We start from the raw sequence: 14,105 nt of genomic DNA on the forward strand, positions 1-14,105 counted from the left end.
ACTTTGGCTCTACTCTTATATGCGCCCTAATATCACCAAATGTGGCGATATGTGTTCTGCACTGGTTTTTGGTGCGATTGTGTGTTATATGCCAACCCTGTTGACATTGAAAATCTTTTGGTGGAGTGTTTTAATTGCTTGTTGGTTCGTGTCGTGCGTGTTTTGAAATGGCCTATGCTGCAATGTTAGACGTGGTGGCAAGATTTCAGTCACGTATTTTAGATTGTGTGGAAAGTAAATTTAGTATTAAAAGGTACAATGTTGGAGCGATGACTGGCCTTTTGGCTACCTGCCAGCACTATGCGGGATGACCCTCTTCTTAGGCTTTACATGGAATACCAAGGACAGCAGTGACCAGACTCTCAATGGTCCAGTTTGCTATTTGGCTACCAATGCCCTGATGGATGTCGACTTATACCTCCCAGCCCATGAAGAGTATAGGACCCACCTCATGGACCACCAGGAACAGCTACGTTCATTAATAATATACCCCCATGGCCGAGACTGCCTAGGTACAGATCCTAGCCAGTACTGCACAGAGCACCCTGCGTCGACCCCTTGGGGGGGGGGGAAATATATGCCAGTAAATTTAGTAAACGGACAAAGCCAACGTGGCCACATCAGGCAGCAGGAATTAAGGAATTGCACATTGCACCAGTAATAAAAAGTCTAGCATGGATCCTGCAAACACATAATGCAAAAGGAAGTAAAAATTAACATCAGACAAACAGACATTACCCCAAGAACTTTTCATATCTAAAGGGTTATCAAACAAACAAAAAAAAAAAAAAAAAAAAATACAGCCCAGATAACTGGTCTGAAGTTGCCACTGAAATTATGAGGGAAGCCATCATCAATCCTTCCTTATTCATAGGAAGGAAAATGAAATTTAGGAATGAGAGAGAGAAACTATTTTTCTAGAAGAATCCAGGCGAGCATCTAGGCTTGCTAAACACTTGTGGAAAGCAATCACAGGTGGTGCTTTTGATAATGTACTGGTGGGTATGCAATACTGCTAAAAGAAGAGGGAATTTCTTTAAATTTTTGCAAATTTATACGAAAAAGAACATTTTTTCTTAGAGATGAGTAATTTTTCTTCATAATTTTTTGGGTTGTAATTATACATGCAGTCTGCGGTGAATAATAGAGGATTCAGGGAGGCTTCCATAAACTCTTTGTTAGAATTGTCAATACTGAAGTATTAAATGTGACTACTGTAGTAGAAGCTGCCAAATTTTTAGAATGTGCCAAACTCTAGCAACCATGCACATAACCATTCTTCTGGCAAGCATGCCTATAACATTCCTTCAGTTAAGCAATGCTACCATTTTTTTTATGTGTTCTCTTTTATTGTATTCCAAATCTTGATAAATTTTATTAAAAAAATTATCATATTTTTGCCTTAATTTTAAAATATGATCTTGAGGAATTTGCCAGCAATGGAAAAATTTCTGCAAGAATACAGAATTTTGCTAAAAATTTTCTAAGAGGAACATTGAGGATTTGCATTTCCTTAATAGCCGCCATTGCCGAGATTGCACATAGCTGAGTGTTCCCAATCCTGATGTTTTTGTATGCAAAAACAGATTGCTGTATATTTCAAGAGTATTTAGTCAAGAAAAGAACATGGGGGAAAAAAAATTATGGAAAGATTTGAAGAAGAATGTGTTTTATTTTTAATGTATTACAAAATCCCATTTAATAATTGAAATTTGTATATTAAATTGTTAAAGTATGTTTTCTTTTCATATGCTGATAATGTTTACTGACTTCAAATAAAGATTGATAGTTTGGGAATCTTTCTAAAGAAAACCCGCCAACTTGCACCTGATAAGTAACTTTTACTTTTCCAGCTGTAGAAAAACTGCCAAATTGTGCCAAGGTGTCTGTGTTTATATGAAAGTACCAAACTGTAACTAATTTGCAAGCCCCTTGTTTTTTCTGTTTGTTTGTTTATTCTAAAAAAATGCATATCTTCCATGTCATAAATATACTTCGACAACATTAAATTTTGCATTAAAGCAAGAAATAAGAATTAATTATGTGAGGGATTTTGTTGAGATGGCTTTAAGAGGAAAACAGCATAATAAAATTCTAATAGTGTAAAAAAAAGTTAAAAGTCAGCACAGAGACTGTCACTATTAGTAGAACTGAAATTGAAGAAGCTTTCAGCTTGTTGAACATTTCCACAAGATGGATCTTCTTTGACTATACAACATATAATTAAGACACGATAACACGCCGAATAAATACTAAGCGAAAGTTTTGAAAATATAACGCTGATTTTTGTTGTTTGACTTCTGAATTAGTATACAACATATTTCAGGTTTAATGACCGTCTCCTTAAAATTACACTTTAAGAGAATTTAAGCTTACAAATTAACATAAAAACATTTTTTGAAAAATCATCACTTGGCCTCAAACTTGCCTAAAAGATCAAGTGAGATGAAAGACTAAGAAAACATTGCATGGCAGCTTATGGCATAAATTGTGCTGCATAATTAAATCTGCTTACCCTTTTATGAAATTTTGGTGACATTTTGTGATTTTTTAATTAAAAAATATTTCCTTGTTCATGTACAATTATTTGTGTTTCTGTATAAAGGAAAAAAAAATTAGAATTTGTTACGTTTTAAAATGAAAAAACAAATCCTATGTTAAAACTTTCTTAGCTCAACAATTCATATAACTACATATTTTACTTATTTAGAAGTTAATATTTTATTGCTGAAATACTTAGTTTCAATGAAAATAATAATCACTTTTTTTTTTTTTTTTTTTCACAATTGTCCAATTTCTAATCAGAATGATTTCGCATTTGATGTAGCCGGTGACCAAGTTAATCTTAATTTAGTTGATCGTGATCTATTAATCATGATTAATTTTTGTTTACGTTTTCTTTTACTTTTTAATTTGCTCTCTTAAAATAACGTAGAGAAACAAGTAGACTGCTTCTTCTCAGGAAGCGGAAAGTATCTCATTACGGCCGCAGTGAATACTAGCCAGCTTTTCTTAAAAACAGAGTCCATTAAGGAATCACTCCGCTGACTGACCTAGAACGATTTCCTTTTAATTAAATAGATGACAGATTACTTCAAATAATAGTGAGAGATTAAAATAAAATAGAAGAAATTTATGTATACCCCTTCTTACATGATACCATACAAACTTTACAACCAACAACTGAAATTAATACAGTTACTAGTTAAAATTATAATCGGAAACAAAAGTTTTACTCACTGCATAGTAGCACTATATATAAAGTTATTCCCCACAACACCGGCAAATCAAAAATCAATTCCAAAGACCGGCGAACTAATGCCAATTAATTCTTCTTCTTCGTTGCGGAGTGCGGCTATCTATGAAATTATAATAAAGAACAAAGCGGCAAGTAATAAAATTCCCTACATTCAAATATTACAAACAGAACCCCGAAACGGACAGTCTCCCTTTAAGTCTTTCTGCCCGCATGACGAAAATAATGGATAAATTTATTAAAATATAAGTATATTATATGAGCGGGAATACGAATGTGATTAAGGCCGATGCTATGCGATTAGCCGCTTAAGCTATTCGCACCAACATTAACCACGCATGCGCATTGAGTTGTCAGATCCGTCATTTGAATCCAATCGAAAGGAACCAAGGAGGTTAGAATAGAAGGAGGGACGGTTCGCAGTTTCCTCCACTATCAGAGAATGAAGCTCCACGGAACAAGCGGCGTCCATGTTTGTAACTTCAAAACATTTGCCATACGTAGTGAAACGTACGTGTTTCTCAGCTGTTAAATGCAGGGATTTTCCAGTAAAAATATCTTAAATTTATAATGAAATGCTTCGCTATTGTTAGTTTTTTGTTTTAAAGTTATAAAGATGATATCCGTTATTTACTAAGTACAGAAAATCATTAAGAAATAGTTCGAAATCTAAATGATGTTTCTGCATAACTTCAAGAATTTGTATAGGTTTTATTATCAACTTGTTGGGTATACTTTCCAATTGTTTCTTTAAGAAGTGATATTTCTGATTTATTCGCAATATTATTACAATTTATTAAAGATCACTTAGAATAATTTTTGCCTGAAATTAATAGCAGATAATTATCTAAAAAAATGGTAACGTGTTGCTTTTTTTTTTAAATGAATGTTTTAAATAGATTTTTTTCACAACAAACAACCTTATATCAACAAGCAAATAAATATTAATAAAATAAACCAGATTTATGTGAATTCAATGATTTCAGTTTATGCGCGTTTCATATTTATAAATCTCAAAGAAATTACCTTGAATTAAGCTGAATTACAGAAATGTACCTATATAAATTTTTGGATATATCTTTTCACATGTTCAATTGTGTAAATATTTTACTTACGTTTATCGCAATACTGCCCAGAAATTTGTAAGCTTATGCAAAAACATTTTAACAACTGAACAGTTTATCTCCATCAAATGCACAAATTATATTCGTAACAGTTCACAAAACTTAAAAATGAATAATAATTAATGCATGAAGAAAGCGTTGCTTTATTTAACACTTCTACAATTCATAAAAATAGTAACAATTGATTTCTTACTTTTCATGAAAATTATAAAACTATTTACCTAAGCGTTCAAATCATACAGTTTAATTACTAGCACATATCATTGTATGTTAAGGAACGAAGATACCAGCTGTAAGCAAAAACATTAAAATGTATTTAACATGTTTCGATTATTATTAAGTCTTTTTTTTCACATCTGGAAAGAAAACAACATGACATTGTAATATTTTTTAATATATTTATGAAATTACACACACACACACACAAAGAAAATCAATACTTACGAGTGAACAGTAATCCCAGGAATATTTTTTGAAAATCTATTTGTGCACCCATATGCAATATAAGCTGACATGCGTCAAAAAGAAAAGGGGAAAAAATGTTACAATTACAGACTTCCTTGCACAAGTCACAGTGATAACAGTAACATGGCCGCCAAGCTTCACCGTTTGAGTTGAACCTTCCCTCCTTCTATTCTAACCTCCTTGAAAGGAACGGATTCTACGATTCTACTCGCGCGAACTGTTGTAGTGAATCTTTTTTTTAAAAAAAGGCGGGTTACTACCTTGGCGTAGTTTATCATTTTTTAAGCGTTGGCGAATTTCAAAAGTTTAGAAAGAAAAATGGGTTCCTTTTCTTATAAAAAGAAGGAACACATTTCCTTTTATTAAAGTATATATATAAAAAAGGGCAAATTTTTATGCTCGCAATGTTTATCCTTTTCTTGAACGGTTGCAATAGTTGACTGATTTGGGGGGGGGGACAAAATCTTGTTAACATTTTTTGTACTTCTTAGAATACATTTAGCTTTAAAGATGTGTTTTACTCAATCAAGACTTTTAATTCATTCCTCTTTGAAAATTTTCGTCCGAGAAAAGATAATAAAAATTAGACAGAGGATTTCTATGTAGAAAATTTAGACATGAAATAAGTTAAAAGCGATTATATCAACTAATAAATGAATTGTTCTGTATGCCTGCTTATTTTTTATGGAAATACTTGGCATTTTCAGGACACAAAAAGTACTTCAAAGAACTTTGAAATATTAATACAAACACATTAATAAATTAAATTGAAATAAATAATGGGATGCAATTTAAAGGACAGAAACAATTTAATGTAAGAGATTTAGATTTAAAAATTTGCACATACAAATGATTTATCAGATTTTATAAGGTTTTATTTCATAAATAACTTTGATTTTGAAATATAGCATTTCAACCTATAAACATGTGTGGATACTAAAAAAGCGATGAATATAAGAATATTATAAATTTCAGTAAGATTCCTTATTGAATAATAATTCTGACAGTCCTATGCTATAAGACTAGGGTCTAAGTTCGTATAAAAATTCCTCTGTTAAATAAAAGAATTTAAGTAATTTCTGTAGCCTTTTTGTCAATACATTAAAGATTTTTTAACTAATTACTCGTCCTCGTTTGCAATTAGAACCATCATTAAACCCCTGTTTTATCTTATCATTTCCTCAACATTATCATGTATATAGATTGACCTCGTCTTTGTAACTGATAATTATTACTTGCAAATTATTCTCTTGCTGGTGAACAATTAACAACCCTTTCTATTGCTGAGTTAGGGTTCACAACCTTTGCTCTCGCTACCGCCTGCCTTACGGAAATCGGCGTATAATCGTGGCCTTCGAGAACAAGGCCTTACTAGAGCAACTAGAGATACCCTTTATAGTAGCCTTAGGCCTTACTAGAGCTACTAGAGATACAGGCTGACTCGTCAGCCATTTTGAATCTAAGCTTTAGGGTTGCAATTTAGGTGTGGAGCGGCAACTTTGGCTCTTTAGCGCTGTCCGCTAAAATTTAACATTCTAGAGAATCCGAATTTCAGCTTTTTTCTGCACTCCTATAAAGATGTGTGGCTTTTTCCCCTTCTTTTGTCTGCAGTTCAGATTCTTTCTCGTATTTTTTTTTTAAATTTCCAAATTTCTCGTATGATTCAAGTTATTTTAAAAGTTTCTAAATTATTTTCACATATCATATTTCAAATTTGTATTTTTAGTTAAAAATGCTTTCTTTTTGAATTCCTTTATTGAATTTTCAATTTTTTTTAATACACGCATAATGTTATTTATCTCAAAATGTATTTTTTGACAAGAGCTTTCCCTCAACCACATTCTTAATATGGTTGAGGGAAATCCCTCAACCTCCATTAATTTAGGATAAGGTTTAATCTTTAATTTTTGTTTTTTATTTTTAATATGTTATTTGAATTTTGCTCACATGGAATCAAACGTCTATTACTGTAGCAAATTTGTTAAAAATGTTATTTTGTGTGTGTTTCCAGAAAAAGCTGCTAAACACTTTATGATTTTAAATACTGATTCAAGATATACACCTTTAAATTATAATGCTTTTAGAATGAAGTGCAGAATGCTATAAAAATTACTTCAATGCTCAGATGACTGTGGGATTCATAGATTTAATAGAGTAAAAAATTCCATTATTTTTTTTCTTTATTTAGCTATAAACAATATTAAAATAATACACACACAAATAAATAAAAATAAAAATAATACCTTTACATACAGAATTTACAGATACTATTTACTTATAAGTTTATTTGTTGTTGATGGTTACTTTTTATTATACTTGGAAAAATTATACTTACATACATATGCTCTTAATATTTCACGTATCTGAATATTTAAATGATAATTCCATAACATAATAAGATTCAATCTATATCACAGCAAAGACAATACTTGAATCACAGTTCTTTTTATTAATTAATTTGCATAAGTAAAAACATAAAAATATTCTTTAGCTTCAAATCTATAAAATAAGTCCTCTAGTAACAAACATATGACAAACATATATAGTGAAAATAAAGATAAATAAATAAAAATGTTTTGCTTGTTGGTCTAATGTAGTGCAATTCAGTCTATTATATTCAAATTTTATTAAAACATACTGCAGTAATTGAATTTTTTCCATTATACATCAAACAGCTTTATATAGAATGATATTATATTAGTTTTACTTTTAAAACTAATATAATATAATTAATTCTCATTTATATGCGGAGATGTTTGAATAAATGCAAAAAACCATCTGAATAAATTTTAGCCAACACTATTCAGATAGTATTCTTGTTTTCAAGGTATATCATTTTTATTTTGTTCTTTTTCCATTAAAGGAGCTAACCTAAGACCACAAAGGTTCGATAATATTCAGGTCTGGTGACTGTGGTGGCCAGGGGAGATGGGACAACTCATCCTCGTGCTCAGAAAACCAGTCCTGGACAATGTGAGCTGTGTGAACAGGGGCTTTGTCGTCTTGGAAGACACCATCACCATCGGGGAACAAAGTTTGTACCATGGGATGAACTTGATCGGCCATAATATTCACATAAGTCTTGGCAGTCATGTGCCCTGACACAGTTCATTTGGGGCTAGCAGAGAACCACGATATGGCTGCCCAAACCAGAACAGAACCCCCGCCATGTTTCACTCTTGGCAACAAACAGTCTGTATTATAGGCTTGAGATGGCGTTCTCCAGACATAAACTCGGCTAGAAGTGGGAAACAATGTGAAAGAAGACTCGTCAGACCATATTACTCATTTCCACTGCTCTATAGTCCAGGCTTTATGACTTAAACACCACCTTTTCCTGTTACGGGCATTAGTGTCACTGATGAGTGGCTTCTCAATTGCAGCACGGCCAGCAATTCCCTGTTTATGAAGCTCCCTTCTAATTGTTTTGGTACTCACAGGGTTCGGTAACACAACATTCATTTCAGCAGTAACTTTTGCAGCTGTGGTCTTCTTATTTTTCGTCACAATTGCCCTTAATGATCGTCTGTCACGATCACTCAGGACACACTTTCGTCCGCCCTGTGATTTAGCAGATGATGTTTTCCGCTTTTCAAATATGCGGAATAAATCTTCGATACAGTACCTCTTGAAACACTAAACACCTCGGCTACCTTGCTTACGGAAGCACCTACCATACGTGCTCCAACAATTTGCCCACGTTCGAAGTCTGTTAACTCTGACATAATGCAATGACAACCTCACATAACAGTACTCCGACAACAACTGAAATGTTTAGCACATTTACAAAGTTGTATAGGTGGCGTCAGTAGTCAAAAACGCCAGCGCCACCTACATTTCATTAAAATCAATCTTTCTTTTCAAACATACATTTCACAAGGTGTTTCCATATTTTTGTCCATCCACTGTATCTCATTGATATATTATAAATATAGCTTAAACATGTTTTATGTGCATACCCAAAGGGGCTGGGAAGTAAGCCTTGATTCAAAATCTGTTTTAAAGCAATAAGTAAATAAATAAAATACACTGGTTCTATTAGAATATCAAAAAATACTGTTATGTATTCTATAAACAAATCCAAATTATCACATCATACTATATAACCTTTATAGTAGCCTTAAGTAGTCCGTTCTTATCAGCAATTTACACCCTTCGGAGGCCCCCCCTCTTCGTGCTTAGGAATTTCTTGAGAGGGAAAAAATGGGGATCTCTTGACCATCGTTGAGTATAGATTGTGATTTTTGTAACTAAGATCCCCGACTTTTTTTTTTCAGGTCTCAAACTTAGAATTATGAGCAAATAAAAATACAGTGTGACGGAATTTGTTAAAGTTGTACTATAATAAATTACAACGGTTAAATTAATAAATTAATTTTATATTTAACTAATATTTAAGAAAAATAAACTGTGTAATTTATTTTTGCTGAAATGCTCTCACACTGTGTATGGATTTATGATTTTGTCAATTACTGTTTTTATGAAATATACATGAATTTTTTGGGAACGATAATATTTAATGTTACTTTAGTTAAAATATTATGTATATCTCTGTGATGATATATGTCTTTTATTGTTAGGTCTGAAGATAACGGCATACACATTACCATGTAGGAATTCATTCATTCATTCATTTATTTTTTTTTAACTTAGCTAAAGTTTGCTTCTTTAAGACACGAATTTCGCAGATGAACTCCTTAACTACACTCATGGACACAATCGTATTTTAGGGTATTTTCTACTTCTTTTCCTTTTCTTTCTATAGGCCCTTTTTTTCCCCTCTATTATTTTGGGCCATTTAATTTAAATTTTATTTTGTCCCATCTTTTCTTTCTGGCCTTTTGAACTCGTATAAAATGTACGAAGTTCCTTTTTACTCTCCTCAAATACGAAATTGCCCCTCTTTCTATATACCTTTCCTTCGCACCTATGCTTGATTTTTCGCCCATCGGTGCAGAAAGACTTAGCGGGTGCAAAACAAGACATCTGTCTACTTTGTCTGTCTGTCCGTGGCCTTCGAGAACAAGGCCTTACAGCTCAGTGACGTAGAGCGCTTGACGTCAGTACAGAGAGTGCAGCCCTTTTTGGGTTTGAGTAGAGCTACTAGAGATACTTTATAGTAGCCTTAGGTTTGAGTAAGGTTTGAGGGCAGCGTTGGGTCAAAGGTTATTGTTAGTCGCCATTGCTACGAGAGAAGTGGCTGAACTGCAATTATTGACTTAAAATCTTGGTATATACCGTGCTTTTTTCGTAGTCGGACACTTTAAATTTGAGTTTTTTTGCAATTTGTGTGTTGTTCCAGAAACAATATAATGTCTTACATGTGTTCAGTGCCGCGATGAAACAAATTACAGTACATATTTTCGCTTTTCCTGTTGATGCAGATGTGCAAATGGATACGTGCAATAAAACAGAAGGACTTCATTCGGACTAAAAACAGCAGGGTGAGGTTTCATTACAATGATTTTATTGATATTTAAAGAAAACTAGATTAAATATTCGATACGTTTAATACGTCTGGTTTTAAAGCTAAAGTTATTTCTACTGAAAAACTAGTGTAAAATAATAAAAAAGTAAAAATAACTAGTGTAATATATAAAGGTAAACAATAAATTAATTAAATCCATAATACTACAGGATTATTTAATGTATAGTAAATTTTGTTTCATGTATTGCTGAAACGCTGTGCATTATGATTATATATTAATCATATAGCATTAAATGATTTGTAATATCTAATTTATTTCAGTTTTATTTTTAATACTTGTCATTATAGATTTAAAGATTTAAAAGTAATGATGTTTTTCATTTAAAAATTCAAATTTGTGTTTTTCACATTACCCTTTTTTTAAACTTTTTTGTCACATTTTCAAAATTATTGTGAAAATTGTAATTAATATTATATTTTTAAAAATATATAAACAAAACTTGAAAACAATATTGTTACACAAGTTGCTTATAAAGCTTAGAAATTTTCCCCCCTAAAATTTTGCTGTTACGTTTTTTTAAATTAAACTTCATACGTTAGCAAAATTCTACATTTTTGAAAAACTATAGAGTACATGATGTTTTAAATGGATACAATAGAATAAACAATTAAAAAAAGATTAAATATACCGGGAGAATGAAGTGCTTTTGCAAGGGACGTCCGGTATCCTATATTATCATTGCACTTTCCTGATCTGATATAGGCTCTACTACGTGCACTTCGATAACGAGATGTGAGAAACTCGGCTAACTGCCTTGCATATTTTAAAATTAAAACATAATTCTGCAATGTGTTCCTTTCAAAATGTTGTCTATTAAATTTTCAGAGAATTATTATTTTTTCCCCTTTACAATTCCTTAAGGATACACATAAGTGATCCAAAAAATCAGAACTCACACATAGTTGCAGGTACAATTTTCGATCTAGAGAGCTACGAAAATAACTATTATGATCAAAAACTCTAAAGTGGACATATCAATATTTCGCTAAAGAGTAATAGTAAGAATTCATATCTCAATTAAAAAAGTGTTTAATAAGGACAGTCGGCAAAATTAAAGTAAAATGATTTTCTCTGACAGATTAAAAATAGATGTTTGGTTTTTATTCTGTAAGAATCTGGATCACTGCAAGTTTAATAATTATGTTAATAATAACAATAGCACCATTTGCAGATTAAAACAATGTTGACATTATTAAAAAATAAATTTTAATATATTTATATCTATAAATAAATGATGAAATATTCCTTTTTAATATTTAGTTTATTATAAAAGATCTTCTACACTAAAATTTGTTTAAAAAAATAAATGTAATAACCGAAAATGCTAGTTCTTTCATTTTATGGCCATACTGAAGAAAATTAAATATTATTTAAAAAAGTCTGTAAGAAAAAGTTGGTTCTTGTAAAATGCTCTTTTTTTATTCATATTTTTCATGTTTACATATGAATGAAAAATAATATGCAATGTTTCGTTTGCAGTTCGAAAGTTTGACATTTTCGCGTTATGAAGTGTTGGAAAGTTTATCCAATCTACGGAAAATAAAATGAGACTAATATAAATAATTATTGATCATCCAGGTGAAATTTTTATCAAGTATTAAGAAAAATAAGCTCAGATATCTGAAGTCTTAAAGCATGAAATATAATAAATGTTTTAATATGTTTAAATGTTTTAAATGTGTAATCATTTATTTAATAATCTCCTATTTACTTTACATCGGAATAACATAAAATTAGCTTTTCTGATAAGTTCACTCGCTTCACTGTGGGTTCACTCGCTTCGAATGCAGGAGAGATTTCTTCGCACTCCTCATCGTGACGTCACGAGAGAGCTGGACGGCCTTGTTTCTCGAAGGTCACGATCTGTCTGTCTGAAGGAAGCTCCACTGTAGTGCTGTAGAAGTAACGAGAAATTGTGTACCCGTATGTATTCGTTACTCGGTGAACCAGTACTCGTTACTATCGTATCGTTACTCGTTACTTTCGGTAGAATCGATCGGTATCCGTATCCCGAGCCTATTTTATCGGTCTACGGTCCTAGAAAGGGCCTTGAAATGTCGCATCGCATTGAATCACGTGAGCTATTCTACCCCGCGGGAACTGAGTAATGCTGCGATAGGGAGTTTTCCCTCGCATTTTTGGGTAGAAATAATTCACTTTGTTTTGGCTATTATTTTGTGGTGCACTGGATATGATTAATTATTTAATATTCTATTGCTGTAAGGGCTTAGTTTCTAAAGTCAGAAGCGCCTACGTCAGGAAAATAGGAAAAAATAAAATAAATAAAGAAATAAAATAAATATTACAATAATAACATTAATTAGTAATTAAAATAATAAATTAAAAAACTTCATAATTAAAATAATAAAAATAGTGATTAAAATAATTAATAATTAAAGTAACATAATAATTAGCAACTGAAATATAAAATACTTATAAGTAAAATTTAATAAAAATGTAAAGACAAATAAAAAATTTAAATAATTCTTAAACTTATGATGAATAGTTAAATAATAAAGTAAAATACCAGACCTTGTCTTATTGGCTTAGTACCGTTTCGTCCTTTCTCATTTCATCCAGAGCTCGAAAAAGTGTCATTTCGTTCGCTGCCTTCCCCCACCAATTCCTTCTTTCTTGTTTTATCCGCTGTTTGAAAAATAAGTGTTTACTTTACGATAAGACGAACGTCTGTTTACTTCAATTAAAATAGTTTAGAAGAGATGACTGTTTCTACTTCGACTTAGCTTTTGATTTCTGATACTATTTAATATTTTATGCAGACAAATTATGCTGAGCAGAATAATGAATTTCCGACGTGTTCAAAAGATGTGTATCTGAATATAATAGGCCCACCAGCGGCAGAGCCGTAAAGACGCTAACACTGGTAGTTCGGTTCGAGGTTCGAATCCCTCGAATGGGCTGGCTGCATGGGCGTTTTCGTGGTTTTCCCCATGTGTAACGTGTATACGAGCCAGTTTCCCTTAGATTCCTCCACGAAGGCATCCCTCCCTTTAGGCAGATAGCCCTAGTGTGCTTTGCCATAATTAAAATACACCACACATTTAATTATAAGGACATATATATATGTACTTTACATTTAATTATAATTTATTTAATATATATATACATATTTACGTTTGGTAGTATTACCGATTGCAATAAAAAGGAATGTGCACATTTAGATGTTATAACGGTCCCATATACAAAATTTCAACGTTCTACAACTAATCGTTCTTGAGTTATGCGAAATGCATACATAGGTACTTACACATCACGAAAAAATCCATTTCAGGTATCAACTTAGAGTAAATGGGATTACATTTAACAATCCGTTTTTGGAGGGGAAAAAAAAAGAGTCCTTCATTGTGTTCGTACGTACAGACGTCGCCCAAAAAATAAGTCACATGGATTCGGTAATAGTCAAAAATGGATATTTCCTTTGAAATATGATACCCAAAAGTTTCCTGGATTACAATACTTACTTCCTTTTTATTTCGTACAAGGAAGTAAAGAACCTATATTAACCTACATATTCTTATATAAACAATACCTAAGTACAGTATATAAATATTTCAAATCAATAAAATCTCACCATGGTACGCTCAAAAAAAAAAAAAAAAAAAAAAATCAATAATCATCTTAATTTTCAAATTACAAACATAATATGCACTATAAATCTTAATGTAAAAAGAAATACAAAATAACGCTTCACGCTATCAAAATTGCTCATCTTTTTAAATATCAACTAAATAATATTTCAACTAAAACACA

At 31.7% G+C, this 14,105-nt stretch overlaps 1 protein-coding gene across 2 annotated transcripts in view; it reads right to left on the bottom strand.

Annotated features, from left to right (window-relative positions):
• The window catches only part of LOC118185973 (calcium and integrin-binding protein 1-like), a 62,282-nt gene extending 58,742 nt beyond the window's left edge, over positions 1 to 3,540 (bottom strand). The window contains exon 1 of one of the 2 annotated variants that reach the window (XM_085810006.1): positions 3,241 to 3,540. The gene's annotated coding sequence lies outside the window, so the exon portion shown is untranslated. The remainder of the gene's footprint in view (positions 1 to 3,240) is intronic. The other variant, XM_085810005.1, reaches the window with a different exon arrangement.
• Between the last annotated feature and the right edge of the window lie 10,565 nt (positions 3,541 to 14,105).

The sequence above is a fragment of the Stegodyphus dumicola genome, chromosome X2 (assembly GCF_044657685.1).
Source record: "Stegodyphus dumicola isolate Sdum_Otavi_A_Nest chromosome X2, ASM4465768v1".
In the NCBI taxonomy this organism is placed as follows: Eukaryota; Metazoa; Arthropoda; class Arachnida; order Araneae; family Eresidae; genus Stegodyphus; species Stegodyphus dumicola.